The following is a 7,021-nucleotide window of genomic DNA, read 5'->3' as shown; positions in this document are numbered from 1 at the left end:
TTGTTCGAAGGATTTAGTTCCCTGCAGCCTGTCAGAGTGAGCCCCTCCATTGCCTGCTGACTACTGGTGGGAAGCTTCCTCTCTCAATTCTTGAGCTTTTAAAAAATATATTTATTTTTATTATTTTAAATAATATAGCAGTTTATTTTTACATTCTGTGCCTTTTTCCATCTCACTTGTAATCCCCATGGGCTTCCCATCACCAGATCACCCGTGTGCCATCACCATAGTCCCATGCACTTTCCCCCTCCCCCATTTTTGATCCCATTCCCCACTCCACCCCTGTAAAATGTCAGGCAGATCAACGAAGTACACTGCTGAGGGGAGCAGTGGGCGGTCAGGAGAGGTCTGCAGGGCCATGTGGGTCACCTGCGTGGCCGGGGCTTGAACTCGTGTTGAGGCAGCTGTGGCTAGCTTTGTAGTGCTGTGCTTTATTTAACCCGTTGTGCCACCAGGGAGGGCCTTCGTCTCCGGTAGTCTTATCCTCTCTGCCAACTTATGCTGGCATGAAAATATATGAAGCCAGTAACTTGGAGACACATCAAAGTATTAGTTCACCCAGTGGTATTTGCATTTTAAGCCTGAATATGTAGAGTGACAAGCACTGTTCCCTGGTGAAGGAATTTTAGTAAACAGGTGGGGAAGATGTTTTCTCTCTGGAGGGAAACTGCTGAGAGAAAAATGCCTCAATTCATATTTTATGGGAAATTTCCTACAGTTAAATTCCTATGAGCAGAGGTGTTGACGAAGGGACATTTGTTTCTTGGGTACTGCAGAGGACCTCTGCGTCCCAGCATGAAGTTCTTATGTATTGTGAAGGAGACAGGGACAGAGTAATACAGTTAATTGCTGGAAAAGAACACTAGTCTGTCTTTTTATTTTCATTTGAGTGAAGATACTTGAAAGAGAGAAATTGTGGGACATAGTGAGTAAGGGGAGTTTGGCAACGCATCTGGGAAAGAAGGTGGACCTAACTGGATGTGCATAGTTCACATTTTTCTTTATGTTCATCCTTGAAAAGTAGGGAAACGGGATGACATAAACACGTTTGCTGTGTTCTCGTCATGATCACTGCCTTTCATAAGGTCACAGAGTTAGGGACTAGCTGTGTGAGAATATGCACCAGGATACCTGAGTCAACCTTTTCTGCTTCCTCTAAAATAAGTAATTTGATAGTGATGGGAGGTTGATTCAGGTGGGTAAGCGAGCAAGGAAGGCGGGAGCGTTGCACGTGGTGGAGGGAGATGGCTGTGAGGCGGTTTCCTGACGAGCACCTGGGGAGAGTGGGCGTTGATGGAGGCAGACACGAACTGCTGGAGGGTTTTAAAGGCAACTGTGATTTATTTGAATTTGATATGATATTGAATGCCAAGGAGGGATGTTGGGAAGGTGCATTACTTGGTCAAAGCAGAGATGGGGAAAAGTTTTAGAGGAGACATTCTCAGCTGCTAATCAGAAAAGGAGGACAGCAGGGAGAGGATCCTTTTAAAAATAAGGCTGGAGGGCCTCCCTCGTGGTCAGTGGGTTGACATGAAGCACAATGAAGCTTGCCACGATCACTGCAGTATGAGTTCGAGCCCCAGCCGGGGAGCTGACCTACACGGCACAGCAGACCTCTCCTGTCTTTGCTGCCCACTGCTTCACTCAGCAGTGAATTTCAGTAGATCTGCCTGTTCTGTTCCACACTCTGTCTCTGGTGAAGGCTCTCCCTCTCCTGCACCTCTGGCTTATACCCCAATTCTTGTATGCATAAATAAAAAATAAATCCTTAAAAAAAATAAAGCTGGAATAGGAGAGAGGGGTGGGGACCTCGCCACCTGCTACATCAGACGCCCTCAGTGCTTGGCCTTTTTCCTTTGGTGTAGTGGGCGCTGACTGGACATCAGTACTGTGGGAGTGGGCAGTTTTGCAGGCAACTGGCAGTCCAGCAGGACTTGCCGGCTCATCCTTCTGAAGGGTTTAATATTTGCAATTGTGAGGACCGAGGAGGTGCTGCTTCCTGGAAATGGCTGTATCAGAACACAGACAAGGTTTGCAGGGCTGGAAAAGTGGAATCACCCACAGATTCAGGGAGGTTGCCAGCCCGACAGTGTGGGGAAGAACCTTGATTCATGGCTTATGACTTGCACTGGGGCCACGATGGATTCATGTGGATCAGAGGCAACAGAGGTCACTGCGGTGGAGAGGGAGGTGCTGGGTCAGATGAGAAAGGGCCTGGTCTCATGTTTTATTATTATTATTATTATTATTTTAATTGAAGCATTTGTTTATGCATACAACAGCTGGGGTGTAGGCCAGAGGTACAGGGTGAGAGAGGCTTCACCAGAGACAGAGTGGGGAGCAGAACAGGCGAATTTGCTGAAATCTACTGCTGAGGGGAGCAGTGGTAGAGACGGATAGGTCTGCTACACCCTGTGGGTCAGCTCCCTGGCCGGGGATCAAACTCAGGCTGCAGTGGCTGCCAATAGCTTCACAGTGCTGAGTCCTAACTCCTTGTGACACCAGGTAGGGAGGCCCCTAACTGAGTCCTTTCTAAGGGAAATACCACCCCTGGCTCAAAGGATCACACTTTCCCTGAGGGCCATAGCTTTCAGTTCATTGGGGACACAGTATGATATTTCACTTGTGTCTCACTGAGGTTCACTGCATTGAGTTGGGCCCCCCTTCCTCACCCTCAGATTGATTTCTGAGCTCATTGAAATCTGGATAGGAAATATGTCAACAACCTCAGTTTGCCTGCCTGGTGGGTGCTAGAGTGGGTCTCACTGTGTTGGACACAGAATTGCAGGCACAAGGCTGAGCCATTCCTTGCTCCCTCCGAGGGGCCCCCTTTGCTGTCTCCTGCCTCCAGCTAGGAATCTTGTGAATCAACAGATCCCCAGACACATACTTAGCACCGCGATTTTCAGTAATTTTTTATTTCTAGGTCCTTTCAGACATTGGTAACTGTTGAGCCTTCTTATTTCAGACACATTTTCTGTTTTTGACACTCCACGCTAGACTCGCTTGCCAGTTGGAAGTTCAGATTGTAGAAGTCTTATAGTCTGAAGGTGTCAGAGCCTGCTGGAGGTATGAAGGGGATGACATCAAGTGTGTGTGTTTACCTGGGGCTAAATAGTTCCATGGAAAAAAGTGTGAAGTGATGGATATGTTAAGTGGATGGTGGCTATCCACTCACTATGGCAATGCTCAGCAAATCACCGTGATGTACATTTAAGAGTCTTAAAATTTTATTTGTCATGTACACTAATACAGCTGAAAAAGTCCAGTGGTTTATTGCTACATCACTCTGTTTCCTTAGCAGTGGCTGAGCCATCAGAAATAAGTCAAATTATATCCAATGAACTCTGCTTGAGAGTGTGGGCAAGAAGGGAATTCATTTCAGACATACTTACACAAAGCACTGACATTTTATCATGTACGTTCTAGTTACCTGCATAACTGGCTTAGGTGGACTAGACAGGTGAAGGAACCACGTCATGTTTTGTCACATCAGGTGACATCCTAAGCAGTTCCATGAAATGTCGAACCATCACTTCAAGATCTTCAGGGTCAAGGCTGACGTTGCCTCGCTGCTCTCTCTGAGAGTTGGTCCTATCCCGCATCTCTGTGAAATCTCTCAGCTCCTCATTTAGATTAAAAATTTACACTTTTTTCAGTTTATGGACTTTGAGGTCATGGTTCTTTTTCTTCAAACAATAGCAGCAATGGAAAATTCCGGTAACTGAAGTTCCACCAATCCAGATGTGTGATTCCACTACACACCTTTAAAACAGATCTGTGATGTGTTGGACGACTGTGTCCATTACCAGCTTATGGACACTTACTCTGATTTTTTTTTTTAAATCTGATTTTGTAGGTCTCCAGAATATTTCTTTTTCCTATTGAATAAAATGCTTTGTTTCTAAAATCACTTAGACGATCTATAATGTGTGCATTCTGTTGCCCTGCAGCACTTAGAGAATTTTATGAAACCACAGAGAGTAAGGATAGCTACAAACCTACAATTTAGTTTTAAAGCTACTATAAAAATCCAAATTTTCTGAGACATATTTTAAAAAATTTTCTATTTTTTAAAAAATATATAGCATCATATTATTTAAAAAGTCATTTTGCTTTTGAATGTTGTTTGAGCCATGCTCTAACTGCTCCATCCCCCTCCCTCTCCCCTCCCTCCCTCCCTTCTCTCCTTTCTGCTCTCCCTCTCTCATTTTCTCCCTCCCTCCCTCCCTCCTTCCCTCCCTTCCATCCTTCCTACCATAAGCAGTTATCAAATATCTGCCTCGTGGTAACTCCTTTCCTAGCTCTGTCTGTCTCAGGAGGATCAGCGAGTTCAGTTTGGTTAGAGCAGGTGAGCAGGAGGAGGTGACGCTGTAGCGGAGGCAAGGTGACCAGAAGCATGAAGCTTCAGGGTATTCAGGCCACTGCAAAATCATCAGCGCTTGTTCTGATGGGAAGGGGGTCAGGGGAGGGTTCGAGGAGAGGAGTGACTTCATCGGGCTTGCTGAGGGGCGATAGTGAGAATAAACTATAAAGGGAGTCAAGACAGAGCAGGCAGACTAGTTAGGGAGGCTGCTGTGGTGATCCCAGCAGTAAGTGAAGGCGCACAGGTTGGGGTGGAGTGAGTGGTCAGCTTCTGGACCTAGTCTGAAGGTGGAATCAGTGGAATTTGCAGGGAGTGTGGGATGTGGGGTGTAAGGGAAATACAGGAGTAGGGGAATCCAAGGAGTTTGGTCTTAGTATCACATACACACACACACACAAAAGCGTTTGGGAGTTTTCCATGAAGTCAACATCTAAGGTTATGAGATTGCTTTCTTATTTTATTTTTTTAAGATTTATTTTTTTATGTATACAGAACTGGGGTACAAGCCAGAGGTACAGGGGTGGTGAGAGGCTTCACCAGAGACAGAGTGGGGAACAGAACAGGCAGGTCAACGAAGCATAGTGCTGAAGAGAGCAGCAGGCAGGCAGGTCAGGAGAGGTCTGCAGCACCATGGGTGTCAGCTCCGGGCCCGGGGATTGAACTCACACTGAAGTGACTGTGGCTGTCTTGCAGTGCTGCATCCTGACCCACTGCGCCACCAGGGAGGGCCCAGGCTGTGAGATTTTTAAAGAAGTGAATAATGACAGAAAAGAGGCTCAAGCGCTTTTGCTGTGGGCATACCTGTTCTTGGAAATTAGGGCAATGAGGAGGAAGCAGTCAGCAGTCTGAGAAGAAGCAGTCGAGTGCAGAAAGTACTTCGAGGAGGAGAAGGTAATAAGCTCTGCTACAGGCTGGCATTGCATCCATTAATTAAAATCAGAATGGGGAGCTGCTCCTTGGTCACAGCAGTGTGGAGATGTGGGAAGAGCAGACAGTTGCATTGAGGGGTTTTGCTGGGAAGAGGTACAGAGAAGTGTTAGTTGCTGCAGGAGTGTAAGACTCAATATGTTGATATTTAACTAGCAACACTCAGATGAACTGCAGGTGTGAGTGCTCTAGATCTCACTGCTTATCGTATTCTCTATATATGCTATTAATACCTATATACTGTATTACTCCTTTGAGATTTACTGATCCTTAGGTTTGGATTTTCAGTTCTCAAAGCTTTTGTAAAGAATGAATTCTGCTAAGAGAACATTTCCATGGTTTGTTAGACTTTGTGTCCTCAATTTAATTAAAATCTTGATAAGAGGCTTTCGTTTTCAGCTATTTTTTGACTTTTCCACTAAATTTCTAATTCATTTATTCAACAAAATATTTATTGCATACCCATTATGTATACTGGCTAATGATAGAAAGCGAACCAAGGGCATTGTGAAGGGATAAACACATAAACCGATATGGACAGTACAAACATGGGCTGAAAGATGAGGAGAGCAGCTAGCAAGAGGTGGGGCATTTAGACCTTGAGTGTGGGTTGGACTGGATGATGTTCAGAGCTCCTTGAACATTTGAGACTCACGAGAACAGAGAATGCAATTCTCTGTCTGGGCATGAGCAACCAGGCAGGTCCATCTAAGGGAAGATGTTTATCAGGATACTAGAGGGGAGAAAAGTTGTGCACCCTTGTGTGTTAACAGGTCTGGAGTAAGTTCAACAGAGTCTCTACGAATAACCCAGATCCCGCTCAGTCTTTTCCTTTGCTTAAAATAGAGACCACAGTGTCTGTTACCCAAATCCACCCATGAGCTCTATGCTAGCCAGCTGCGTGCAGCTGGGGACGGTGAAACTCGGTTCTGGAAATGGAAGCAATTGTGATGTCTGAAGGCACCTTTAAACCCAAACTTCGAGCTTGAATCACTTACCATATCCAAGAAAATATATTTTTTAAAGCAGTGCAGATTGAAATTGAACAAGGTAAAGAATGTGATAAAAAATTCCATTAAAACTGAGAGTGACCTTGAAAGAGTTAAGGGCTTCCTAGCAAGGGAGGACATTTCAAGGTGCTGTCCTGCCTTTTTCTGTATGTTCTAAGCATGCACTTACTTTTTTCAAAGGTTAGTCCAGGGCCAGTGTTTAACCAGGCATATAGCAACAGGAGTAGGATTTGAGGAGGCTTGGTTTAAAGAGATCCTTGCAATTCATGGCTGAACGCCCGGATAACCAGGGGGTGGGGTCATTGGACAGGATGCAGGTCTAGGCGATGATAGACCATTTTCCCCTGCTGGCTGCAGACAACAGCCGGCTTGGCAGTTGCTGCTTTGAACAACCACAATAGTAGAAGCAGCACTGCAGCCAGGGGGGGCGGGAAGGGGAGTTCACTCATTAAAGAAAACTCACTGTTGATTTGACATTTTGCTACTTAAATCAAAAATTATCTCAGAACCCTCATCACACATTTATGATGTAAGTGATATTGCTAGGCATGCTTAACAGATGAGGGAGTGAAGAGTCTGAGAGGGCAAATGGAATAAATTGGAACTGGGATTTGAATCCAGGCAGGTTCCCTTCAGTATATTTGCTACAAAGTTATACAGAGGCATCTTGCCTGCTACTCTTAGAAGAAACTGAGTGCAGCCTCCTGGCAACACCCAG

The sequence above is a fragment of the Condylura cristata genome, unplaced genomic scaffold (assembly GCF_000260355.1).
Source record: "Condylura cristata isolate star-nosed mole 26May11 unplaced genomic scaffold, ConCri1.0 scaffold00012, whole genome shotgun sequence".
Classification (NCBI taxonomy): domain Eukaryota; kingdom Metazoa; phylum Chordata; class Mammalia; order Eulipotyphla; family Talpidae; genus Condylura; species Condylura cristata.
Note: the sequence above shows the minus strand (reverse complement) of the source record.